Source organism: Macadamia integrifolia, unplaced genomic scaffold, assembly GCF_013358625.1.
Source record: "Macadamia integrifolia cultivar HAES 741 unplaced genomic scaffold, SCU_Mint_v3 scaffold212, whole genome shotgun sequence".
Lineage (NCBI taxonomy): Eukaryota > Viridiplantae > Streptophyta > Magnoliopsida > Proteales > Proteaceae > Macadamia > Macadamia integrifolia.
Genome location: NW_024868523.1, coordinates 29,728 through 42,994, shown reverse-complemented (window position 1 = coordinate 42,994; position 13,267 = coordinate 29,728). Strand labels below are relative to the sequence as shown.

At 42.3% G+C, this 13,267-nt stretch overlaps 1 non-coding gene across 1 annotated transcript; it reads left to right on the top strand.

The window, feature by feature from the left end:
• Window positions 1-975: 975 nt before the first annotated feature.
• TRNAT-AGU lies at window positions 976-1,049 on the top strand. The gene has a single exon. It is a non-coding gene; the product is annotated as a tRNA-Thr (tRNA).
• Window positions 1,050-13,267: the final 12,218 nt, after the last annotated feature.

Genomic DNA, 13,267 nt, shown 5'->3' with positions numbered 1-13,267 from the left:
TCAGAATATTTTTGGGTCATGTATCCAAATATTTAACTTTGGAGATGTTTAGATACAAATTTAAGATTTCTAAATATTTTAATTGTGGGATGCTTGGATAAGGATTTAGGACTTTTTATGATTCTAAATATTTTAATTGTGGGATGCTTGGATAAGGATTTAAGATTTTTTTTATGATATTTCTAAATATTTTAATTATGAGGATGTTGAATCAAATTTATGGATTTTTTATGTTGTTTTTAAATATTTTTATTGAAGAGATGCTTGCAGGATCATGATGGATCAGAATTTTGGTGTCTTTGTTGAATTTCCATTGACATCATTTAACTGTTAGAATAGGTATTCATGGAGAAGGGTAATTAAGAGAATATTTTAATCATAGATAGATAGATATATTTGAATGAGAGTAAATGAATTTGCAATCAACAAGCTCGGTTAGTATATGTCAAAAAGTCAAAAGGTTTTACAAATATTTGATTTCTCGTTCGGTTAAAGTGAAGTAGCTAAAAAAAAAAAAATGAAATGGTTGGTTTTGAATCTCTTGACTCTTTATTTCTTGTCATTTTTTTGGGCTTGCATGAGTAGGCTGGAATATAAGAGCACATTTTAAAGAGGACCCGTTTAAAATCGGTTAAAGCCTGTTTGACATTAAACATGTCCATAGCCTGGTTAAGGCCTGACTAAAGCCTAACTATAGGCCGAGACAGGCCGACCGAATATAAAGCGTACCATGCCCTCACTAACTAAGCCCGATTAGTTAAATGGGCGGACATGATGCAACCTTTGACAGTCTTCAAGCCCGATTAAGCTCGATCGAAACTGGACCGGCTCGACCGGTTGACACCCCTACCTGCACTCATGCAAGGTCCACACTCCCCCAAAGGAAACACTTCCCCAATGCCGAACATGGAACCATGAAGTGAGCAAAAGTATGTATATTTTGTTATATAGAAAGGAAAAAATACAAACATGATAGCTTTCGTAGCTCATTTGGTTAGAGCACCCGTTTAGTAAGCGGGAGGTCTTGAGTTCAACTCTCAACGAAAGCATTTTTTTATGGTCTTATTTGGTTTGTGAAAGTTCATGGAAATGCGTGTTTTACATATTGGGTGTTTGAACTTTCATCTTGAACATAATTTTTTTTTTTTAAAGAAAAAATTTAGTCTATTAAGGTAAGCCTTCATGTTTCATTATGACCATATATTTATAGTTTGTAACAAAAAAATTATATTTTTTGGGGCATGTGACAATATAGGCCAAGTAGAAAATGCTGGCAGAGGTGGTCCAAATTGCCACATCAAAGAGGATCCTTGACTTCACATTATATAATAGGAAATTCTTCATTGTTTTTTTTTGCTCTTGAGAGACTAAAGAAGTTAGATGACTTTTTCCAAAAATAATACCATAGCTGCTAGAGGTGCATTGGGTAGCATGACAAGGTTGTCAATCCTATGAGAAGATAAGTTCCACTCCCTTTTCCTTTTCAAAATCAAATTCAATCCAATTATTATCTGGTTTATCCATTCCGATTAATTTTCATTTTAATAAACAATTTTGATTAAAAAAAAATCACACCATAATCTTATAAATCTGAACAGTTGAAATTATCATATCATTCTTTAATATAAGATAAATGTAAGTGCCAGCAAAAAAAAGGATGATTGACTCAATTAGACTATTCTTACCTAAAAATTCCAAAAGAGAAGAACAAAGGATATGTGAAGCTTAGGGCCTGTTTGATTTTGTTTCTAGAAATGGTTTTTTCATTTTTTTGTGCTCAGAAATGGAAAAACACTCGAAAAACCATTTGATTTTTCTTTTCATTTCACTTGTTTTTGGAAACAGAAATAGAACTTTATGCCTATTTCTGTGTCTAGAAACAGGAGTGCAGAAACAAGTTAGACTTATTTTTGTGTTTCTAGAAACAAGTGGGAGAAACAAAATTTGTGAAAAACTCGATACTTCACTCGACCTACCCAAACTCCCAACCCATTGTTGAAACTTCTTGTTATCCAAATGCGGTGATTCCAACCTGGTTGTGCGAAACTCACAATTTCGGAAACAGAAATTTTCATGAAGCATACATGCAACTCCAACGTCATGCCTTCACTCGTGAGTTGCATTCTTACAACATCGTGCTTTCACTCATGTCTTGAACTCGACTACACTGTTGAAAAATTTTCGGGAAACAAAAAAATCATACACCTTTTTGTATTTTCAAAAATCATTTCTTACCATAGAAAAAAAAAAACCATTTCTATTGTTTCTAGACATAGAAACAAGAGAAACAAAATCAAACGGGCCTTTGGTCAGATAGTGTTACCATCTTTTTACAGGGATCAGTCTCTTATGATATTTTAACAATGAAAAAAAAAAAGCTACCCGTTTGCATTATTACACCCTTAGACATAATAGGGTTCTGAAAGACTATGTTGTGTTTTGCCCATCATGCTCTAAAGATGCTCTTGCACTTCCTTTCATTGGTTTACACGTTGATGTGCTCCCACCCAGTAGGGTAGTGTTTTATTTTTCCCTGTTAAAATATTATAAGAAACAAATCATGCCAGCAAAAAAATGCAACAAGGCAATTATATTTAGTTTTGTTTGTTTGTTTGTATCTGGTACGAGCTGTAAACTCGGACGTCCTGAGTTCGACTCCCACTAGGCACACCTTGTGCCACTCACACAGGGGTGTTTGGTACTCTTCATTGCCTTTCAATAAAAGTTGAATGATTCTCTTTCAACCTCGGTATGACTCGGTCCATGCGTTGTGAAGTCAGTATGGGCCCGCGAGACTAGTCAGGCCAAAGGCTTAGATACCCGTCATTAACAAAAAAATATCTAATTTTGTTTATATGATCATGTTCTTATCAGCCTTGGTTCCCATATCTACATATACAATTATAGCAGGAATTAAATTATTATTATTATTATTAATTTTTTTTTTTGGAATGATAGCAGGAATTAACTAACAACCATTTAAATTTTAAAGTGAAATGCGCTAAGTTGTTCATATATGAATGATAACTCAATTAATGTTATTAGATCAACCAGTGTCATTTTTATTTCTATTGAATTGTTATATTTCCCTATTTTCAATTTTAAAGAACTTTTATCTCTTCTTATGCTTCCAATTCTCGCATTATTGTTTACTAAAAAAAGAAAATCTTACATTATTTAAAATTTTCTTTGGCTTTGCAAGTAAATTTATTATCTATAATAATATAATAATAATAATAAAATTAACTTTATTAGTGTCATGTTTATCCACCACTATTTTCTTTTTTGTTAAATAATAATAGGGCAAAAAAACCCTATCACTATAGCATGAAAAATATTAGATCAACAGGTCAATTGGAGGGCAATGCCAAGGGAGGAAGCACGATCTTGCACAGTCTCGGAGTTTCCTACACCAAATTGGCAGAATTTTTCTTTTTCATAGTAATATATTCAACACGTGAAAATTAAAGTACATATCTCCATCAACTATGGAATGGAGTTTGACCAAACTATCGTATACGATGAACAACACCTTTGGAGCTAGGGAATCCACTGTAACTTTTACTTTCCTAATGTAGGAAATTACATGTGAGAAAATAGGATGAAAGATATATAACATCATAAATGAAAGGCTAAGGACCCGTTTGGTATTGTTCTTAAGAAACGTTTCTATCGTTTTTCTGTTTCAATAGAACGGAAAAACGCAAAAAACTGTTTGGCAACCATATGATGTATTTCAGTTTTTATGAAACAAAAGTTGGAAAAAAAAAAACGATTTGAAGGACCGAAGACGGAACGACAAGAGGGTGTTCTGTCCATGTTGTTTCGTTCCAAACGTTCTAAAAAATGAACTATATTTTACAACTTCAGAGACAAGTTCCCTATAAAATACTCGCCTCTTTTTTTCACCTCTGCCTTTCACCTTTGCACACTCAGAGCTGGAGAAGTAGAAGACCGCTCACCGGAGAAGAGAAGCATGATCGACCTTGAATCCTCGAATTCACTCTCAAGTTCGATCGACGGAATACACTCACCCTCTTTTTTCACCTCTGCCTTTCATCTTTGCGCACACAGAACTAGAGAAGAAGAAGATCGATCGCCGAAGAAGAGAAGCACGATCGCCTAAGAAGAGAAGAGAAGCACGATCGACCTTGGTTTCCCCTTTTGATCTCTGCTCGTTGTCGCTCAAACATGTATGCCCTAGCTCTTTGCATCTTCTCTGATATGTTGATGATGGATCAGGACCTCAATAAACCTTATAATACCCTGATCTACAACCCAAATCAAGAATGGAGAGTTCGGTATTGTTTTCCTCGAAAGCCTCTGTAATTTGACCGATTAGACTTGGGTTTTTCTAGGGTTATTTTTTGAGAAATCTTGTATCTCCAGATCAGCAGACCTGATCTGCAACAGTCCTGGTCGAAGGCCTTTCTTGGGGAGGTCTCGAATATTTCAAAGGATGGGGATGATCATTGATTAGATCTCCCTTAATTACCAATGTCGATATCAACAAAAATAACCCTTCTATGGGAAAATCCAACCCTTCAAACCTCAAGGCTTAAACACCTTCTTCATCATCGCCTCTCTGAATGAAGCTCTGAGACTTTTGATTCTAGGGCTTCCTACTGTTTTCGTCTCACTCTGTTCACTTTCTCTCACTTCAATGGCGTCAGCTGCACTTAGGAATCCTAATTCCAAGCACCTGGTCGGTTTGTGTTCTCCTGTCTACTCATGCTTTCGAGGAGCATTTCCGCATCAATTATCCGCTTTTGAATCACTCTATGGAAGTGATAGAATCTCGGATATACAACCATGGTGGAGGTCCATGTCCACATTTACACGAAAGTAAGTTGAAACTTGAGAATCTTGGCATGGAGTCTGTAATTTCTTGTGGATTTTCAGAGCTCATGGATGGGTTACCCGAAGAGTATGCTTTGTGTTATGTGTCTTTCATGGGCTGCTTTGGGACTTCATATTTAACATTATAAGTTGAAAGGGGGAATTTTGACCTCTTTTTCTCAAATGATGGGCTATTGTTTGTGTTTTATGCGGAAACCCTAGGTATCGTTTTTGATATAGGGGACTTGCCGTATCAATTTTGTGCATCAATTCTACTCTAAAATGATTTGCATTTTATTATTAGCACTCAAGGTTTAATGCAATACTTTGTGTTCTTAGTGTCTCCTAACGTTGCTCTGTTAGGTGGCATTGAGTGTCTTTAGCCAACAAACATTTGTTGTTTAATACAGATTCTAGTGGTTATTTTGTGGGAGAAGTATAAAAAAATATTAACAGAATTGGTAACAGAGAACATGTGATCAGTAGGTTGGTTAGGCCTTGTTTTTGGTTCCGTTTCATCTATGTTGTGGTGCTACTTTTCCCAGGTGGAGATATCATATGTGGGTGTTGGATGTGCTTTGATTTTATTCTTCTATCTTTATATATTTCACAAAACTATAGTTGTAATACCCTACTTCTTAAACCCGGTCTGATTACATGGTTGACCTGATTTAACCAAACAGGACCTGAACCGGAGAGAATTAGAGCGGGCTCCTTATGGACTATGATGGCAAGGGTGACCTTAAACACTAGCTGGCCCGACAAGTCCGAGCCAGTGCCAGAATAGACGGGAATACCCAAGCCATGTACATGCACCTATCATAAGGCCATGTACGGATAAAGCAGGTATGTAGCCGTATATTAAGGTGCATACGTATATTACATCGTATGCCAAGGGTGAGATTCACGCCGAGGGTCGAATTTTATCAAAATCCCAAGTTTTGGCCCTCAAGTGGGTGGACAGGTGGGCGCATCCACCCACCTGAGTGACCCACCCATGTGAATTACTTAGCATTTTAAAGAAGTATATATAGCATTTATACTTTTCTTTTCTTTTCTCATTTATGACACCCGTACGTTGGTGAGAAGAGTAAAGAGGAGAGAGAGAAGAGAAGGAAGAGGAAGAAGATATGGATTTCAGCGGCGCCAAGTCTTGATCTTCTCATTCCGATGCCGAAAAAGTGATCTTCAACACTAGATCTACGTTTAGAGGTGAGCAAAGGCTGGGTTCCTTAAACTTTCACCATACCCAAGTAAAACCCTTGATTTGGGTAGGGTTTCTTGAGATCTTGTAAATCCCCCTTGAAATGATGAATCTAAGGTTTAATAGATGATTTATGTGTTGATCTTGAAGGATTTAAAGAAGTATTTAAAAGGTTGGAGAAGCATTGTGGATTTGAAGTGATTTTGGGGGTTTGAAGGTGTTCTTGAGCAAAGAAGGTAAGATGGCTTCCCATTCCTTAAATCTAACCTAGATCTAGGTTAGAACCATCCTATAAGACCTTGTGTAATACCCTGCTTCTTAAACCCGGTCTGATTTCATGGTTGAACCGGTTTAACCATGTAGGAACCGAACCAGAGGGAGTTAGAGCGGGTTCCTTATGGGCAATGATGGCAAGGGTGACCTTAAACACCGGTTGGCCTGTCAAATCCGAGCCAGTGCCAGAAGAGATGGGAGTGCCTAAGCCGTGTACATGCACCTACCATAAGGCCATGTACGGATAAAGCAGGTATTATAGTCGTATTTTAAGGTATATACGTATACTACATCGTATGCCAGGGGTGGGGTTCGCGTCAGGCCCGAACTCTGTCAAAATCCCAAGTTTTGGCCCTCAGGTGGGCGGACAGGTGGGTGCACCCACCCACCTGAGTGACCCATTCATGTGCACTGTTCACTTATTTAGGAATTATATATAGCTTTATGATTTTCTTTTCTTTCCATTTATGACACCCGTACGTTGGTGAGGATAGTAAAGAGGAGAGAGAAAAGAAAGGGAAGAAGAAGGGAAGAGAAGGAAGAGGAAGAAGAGAAGGATTTCAGCGGCGCCGAAGCTTGATCTTCCCATTCCGGCACCGGAAGAGTGATCTTCAACTCTAGATCTACATTTGGAGGTAAACAAAGTCGAGTTCTTTGAACATTCACCATGCCCAAGCTTAAACCCTTAATTCGAGTAGGGTTTCTAGAGATCTTGTAAATTCCATTTGAAATGATGAATCTAAGGTTTAATGGATGATTTATGTGTTGATCTTGAAGGATTTGAAGAGGTATTGACAAGGTGGAAGAAGCATTGTGGGTTTGAAGTGATTTGGAGGGTTTGAAGTTGTTCTTGAGCAAAGAAGGTAAGATGGTTTCCCATCACTTGAGCCTAACCTAGATCTAGGTTAGAACCATCCTATAAGACCTTGAAGGTGTGAACAATGGGTGGGGAAAAGCCCCATTTGAATCCCCAAAGAATGAAGGAAGTTGGGAAGAAACAGGGTCTTTTCCGCCAAGACCGGTGGGTGGAACCGGTGGGCCCCTACCCGCCTGTGGGCACCCACCTGAGAGGGCAGGGGCCTTTGGACACAATTGGCGGGCCCTATCGGTGGGCCCCTACCCGCCGGTCCAAACCGGTGGGTAGGACCGGTGGGCCAGACAGCCCACCTGTCTGACCCACCCGTGTGGCCCCGAAGGTGATTCTTACGTTCGATTGGACCCAAATCGGACGTGTGACCTTCTTTTAACGTTCTAAACATGTTTTTTTCATCGAATCTCGTTAATTTTGATTCCAAAATGGTGAAGTACTAACCCCGCTCAATTATGTTAGGTTCACCAAATCCTACCCGATTCGCACTGGATCTCACCCGTACCGAACGAGAATCCTTGTACGCTACAGGTAAGTGGGGAGAGGACGTTTGGCCTTGTTTCAAGGGATTGTTTGGCATTCATTTAATTATATCTAGTCTAGTCATGCCATCATTAATATGCTATGTAGATTAGTCATTCCTCACAGTGTTATGCATATGTGCTATGTTTACTTTCCAAATGCCAATTGAATGAGATGTTTATATGTTGAATGTGGACATCATTGTGCATGATACATTGATAGACTAGATGTCGTAGTCGTCTTGGAGACGAGTGCATTGGTGGCCCGTGGAATGGGACGCGATGGCACTGTGCAATCGTACTATTGTCATAGAGGAGCATGCGGTATTAGGATTTTCACCATCCCGTGCTACGACCCTTCCCAACAGGGGTTAAGGTGTTGGGTTATCATTTGGGGGGAAGCAATGGTCGCGGTTGTCGAGTCACTGTGGCGGTTAGACATAACACCCGATGGGTCATGTAGGACAGTCGGCAACCCCGGTGGTACATTCAAGAGGGCCAATCGTACTGCTTTTAAATTACTGGAGTCAGCACCTTTATTTTCAGTCATTTACATTTATGTTGAGAGCCGGTGGACAGCATTATCTTTACTTTTCCGAGTACTCACGGTGGGCCTTCTCCGACAGCCCTATGGGCGTATCGCAGGAGGGAGTTCGCAGCTCGTACCTGGAGTATATGCGCACTGTGGCTGTAGTAGCACTAAAACGAAGGACTTAGTAATGTTGCTTAGGTGGATGTGATTTAAAATGTATGGCATGGCATGTAGTGCATATGGTTGTGTTTTGATGTGTGGACTACTGTGTGGTCCATCTTACCACTTACTGAGCTAGTGAGTTCATCCCACGTGTACACCCCTTTTTAGATGATTTTACAGATCATACATCTGAGGAGCATGGGGTGGGTCCCACAGTCGAGTTTCCTGAAGAGGACTGGTGGACCCCTGAGGAGTTAGAGCACGGCACTGACTGCTCATGCGAGAGTTGTGCTGCGGGACAGTAGTTCTGAGGCCAAGCTGAGCTCCACCTTTGAGGCCGTGCTGAGCTCCACTTCTGAGGCCAAGCTGAGCTCTACTATGTGATGCCGAGCTGGGCTCAACCTTTGATGCCGAGCTGAGCTCTAGCCTTGTTGCCGAGCCAAGCTGTGTACTTTGATTATTTTGATGATTTCCCTTACATACTTGATATATGAATTGTACTTTTATTGTGTAATTATCATGCCTTCGGGCCCACATGTATATAATTATTGTATCATAATTCGGGTATCAAGTATTATGGGATTATTCACAGGTAAAACTTAGTCTTCCGCTGATCTGATGAGCTTATATTAGCTGTGTGTATGCTGTGGTGGAATACAGTATCTAATGATCCTGGCAGGTTTGGGTTAACCGGTGTTAACCTGGTCACTGGCCCGGTTCTGTGAGAACAGGGTGTGACAAACGGTGGTATCAGAGCGTGATACTCTGCTCCACTCACAGCATACCATTAGAATCCCATAGACTCTATAATAGGGAAATGGGGTTGGGTTAATATAAAATCTTTAAAGAGTAAAAGCCAAAGAATGGAGTATTAAAAAGGGTTGCATTATATGTTGCATTCATGGCATTCGTGAGTATAGATAAAAGGTAATTAGGTTGGTGTTATAACCTATAGGGTCCTAGTTTGACGAAATTTCGGCAGCATAACGACGTAAAATGGGATTTCTCAAAATTTACACACAAATACCTGATAAACAACAGATAACATGAAATAACAATGATCAAGTAGCAAAATACACAACTAAACTACACAAGTGTTCAACATCTGATTTCACCACAAAATGATCACTATCAAAAGGTATTTTTCCATAAATGAGTCTAGTTACAGTACAAATATAAGGAATGAGAAGAAATGAAGTATACAATAAGGTCTACAAAAAAGAGAAAATAGATAAATAGCTGGTGTGGGCGAGCTAAGCCCTCACTGGTCATCGTCGTCGTCATCAATAATCACCACGTTCGCCGGAGGCCTAGAGTTGACGTCGAGGCGATGGTCGTAATAGTCAAACCACGCGTTCACCAGCCGTACCGCCCTCCGTAGTTGGCCAAAGTCGGCGGACATGGAGTTAGCCATGGTGCTCAAGTCCTGGCCCAACTAGAGAAAGGAGTTCTCCAAAGTGGCCTGCCTCTCCAGGATGCGTTCCTCCCTGGAGGCACTCTCGTCCAGCCGTCTCAGTAGCTGAACCTGGCCATCCTGCAAGGCCCGCATGGAGGACATTATGCCCTCGAAGTCGTATGCACCACTCCCAGGTGGTGGGGCTCCATGTGGTGAGGCTGCAGCTTTGGAGGAACTAGGACCAGGGCCTCTCGACTCCTGAGGCGCCTCCTCAGGGATGCCACCACCCACCAGATCCTCCTCCTCATCCTGAGGAACGTAGTCCTCATCCTCCCCGCTGGACTCCTCCTCCATTGGGACATCCTCCATAGGGGCAACCCTCCTACCCCTACCTCTCTGAGCTCCTGCTCTCGGGGGTGTATCCATGAGGGTATGGAGACCCATCCTCAGGAGGTTACTCCTGTCGAACCTATCAATCGGAGTCTTCCCCTCCTCGCCGCTCAGGTCCACCCTGAAGAACTCGAAGATCCCGGTGAGGATCCTGCCATAGGGGAATCCTCCATCCTCAGGGTGGGAAGTGTGGTGCTCCATCGTCCTGAGGATGATGTACAAAAGGCATAGGTGCTCGCCGCCTCCCTCTGCCACCGTGTAGATGCAGAACGCGATGAAAGCCGCCATGAAACCCACCTGGTTCCGATGACCTCCTCTGGGAAGCAGGTTGAACTGGACCAACCGAGCAAATAGACGAACCTCGGGGTAGAAGGACGTCTCGGACTCCAGACGGGTACTGCTGCCGCAGATAGTCTCGTAGATGAAGTCCGGCGTCGCCAGGCTCATGAACGGTCCCAGAGGCTTAATCCTGGGAGGACTGTAGTATCGGTGCCCAGCCACCGATATGCCCAGGATGCTAGCCAAGGTACCCACCATCAACTGGATGTCTACCCCCTTCACCAAGCTGCTTATGGTGAACTCCCCGTATGGATAAGACACCTCCAAGTTGCAGTAGAACCGGCGGACTAGCTGCTCGTAGCATGGTCGATCTACGTGAAGGATAGAATCCCAACCCAATGCTGAGAACCTCTCCTGAAGCCGAGCCTTGTGGAAGTCGTCGACTACCACAGTCTTCTCCATCATCACCGACCTCTTCAGGAAGATCGGCCAGTTGGCTGCTGCCTCTGGACTAAGGAAGTGCTCCTCATCATAGTCTGTAGGGTCAGACCGGGCAGGTCTGGGTCTCCCTGTGCGGGGGGCTGAAGAGCTGGTCTCCGCACTCTTTCGCTTAGTAGCGGTGGTCTTACGTCGTCCACCAGAGGAAGATGGTCCTTTGTCGGTGCGAGATGACATCCTGGCAAGAAGAAAAGAAAATAAGGTGAGTAAAGAAAGGAAAATGACGACAGAAAAAGAAAGGAAACCCAAAACCCAAATTCATGCAAAATGGAGAAGGCGATAAGCAGAGAACCTATGGACATGATGCACGGTCGGTGACAACGCAGAGAAACATGCCAAAACAGTAAAATGACAGCAAAGAGCATAAATAACATGAAGGGATTCGATTCCAATGCGCAAATTCGAACATAATGGAGAACAACCAGAAACCTTAGGACTAAGACGAAATGCCATGGTAGCGGGATCATGAAGGTGCAAAAACATACCCAAATAGACTACGGAGTTCCATGAGTACGAGTAGAGGATGAAGATCAAGGAAACCAATACAAAAGAGGGGTTCTTCATAGAAATACATGGGGATTCCAAGCATAATGGATAATTCATGAAATCTAAAGCATATCAAGCACAAAACAAGTGAAATGCATCACAAAGGAATCATCAATTGGAGAAAAGGGGCGAGAAGTGAAGAAATCCCCAAATTTGGAAACCTAGGGCACGATTTGGATTTTTCTCCAAATGGGGAGATAAAATCCTAAATAAACTACAAATGACCACCATAGAAACATCACAATCAAATGGAAATACTATTCTATGGAGAAAAATATGGAAAGAAAACCTAAAGTAAAGCTTACACATGCATTTCTACCCCAAGTGGAAATTCTGGAAAAGAGGAGAAGAAGAAACTTACTTGAAGGAGGGAGAGTTAAAACTTCTCAAAAGCGCCGAGTTGATGAGTAGACTCGCGAGTAGAAGTGCCGAGGAGACCTCCAAGATCGCCCAAGGAAGGGAGGAAGAAAGAGAAAAAGGTTGGGGAAAGAGACAAGACAGAACAGGGTCTGTAGGGCCCTGTTCGTGATTTTACACGGGCAGGACCGACGGGTCCGATAGGCGGGCCCCTACCCGCCGGTGCCACCCGCCGATTTAAGGTACTGGGACCGGCGGGCTCAACCGGCGGGCCCCTACCCACCGGTGTAGTCCACCGATTGTGAAAATTGGGAAAAATTTTGAAGATTTTTTTCCCTTCTCCCCTCCTAGCATGATTACATTGATTATTGTTATTATTATTATTCCTATAATTAATGTGCTAAGGTCAAGTGGGACCATTGACATATCTGTTGGGGCCTTTGCCCTGTATCTCGGAAATTAAGTTGCGGTTAATTTCAGACTATCATACACTACAATACCTTATGTGATGGCATATACTTGTGTGCCGAAATCAATTCTACGGTGTTTAATCAGTATGGTGTGTGATATGTTCCAGGTACAGGGATACGATGGTACGTACTAGATCCAGTAGTAATGCCCGAGGTACCTTGCGGGGTCCTCGTCCGGTCAGTCGACCACAAAATCCCAGGAGGTCCAGCTCTGTGGGGCAAACCTCACCTCCACCACCTCCAGAGACCCTTGGTCAGGGTGGGGCACATGGGGACCCACCTATGACTACACTCCCGGACCCTCCACCGGTTATTACACCAGGAGATGTTGCTACTATAATTCAGCAGTCACAACAGGCTTTTCAGCAACAAATGCTTCAGCAACAGCAAGCATTTATGACTGCTATTCAGCAACAGTTGGACTTTTCTCAACCGGGTCAACCTCCCCGGGTATTAACTCCACAGGACCCGCCTGTAGGGTCTGGAACGGGACCACAAGGGGGAGGTACACCTCCAATTCCACCATTTGATATTCCTCAGTATGGGATGCCTCCTCCATACTCCTACTGTAATACCCTGCTTCTTAAACCCGGTTTGATTTTGTGGTTGAACCGGTTTAACCATGCAGGAACCGAGCCAGAGGAAATTAGAGCAGGTTCCTTATGGGCTATGATGGCACCGGTGACCTTAAACACCGGTTGGCCCGACAAGTCCGAGCCAGTGCCAGAAGAGACGGGAGTGCCCAAACCGTGTACGTGCACCTATCATAAGGCTATGTACGGATAAAATAGGTATTATATCCATATTTTAAGGTATATACGTATGCTACATCGTATGCTTGGGGTAAGGTCCGAGCCGAGGTCCGAGCCCGGTCAAAATCCCAAGTTTTGACTCTTGGATGGGTATGTCAGGTGGGTACACCCACCCACCTG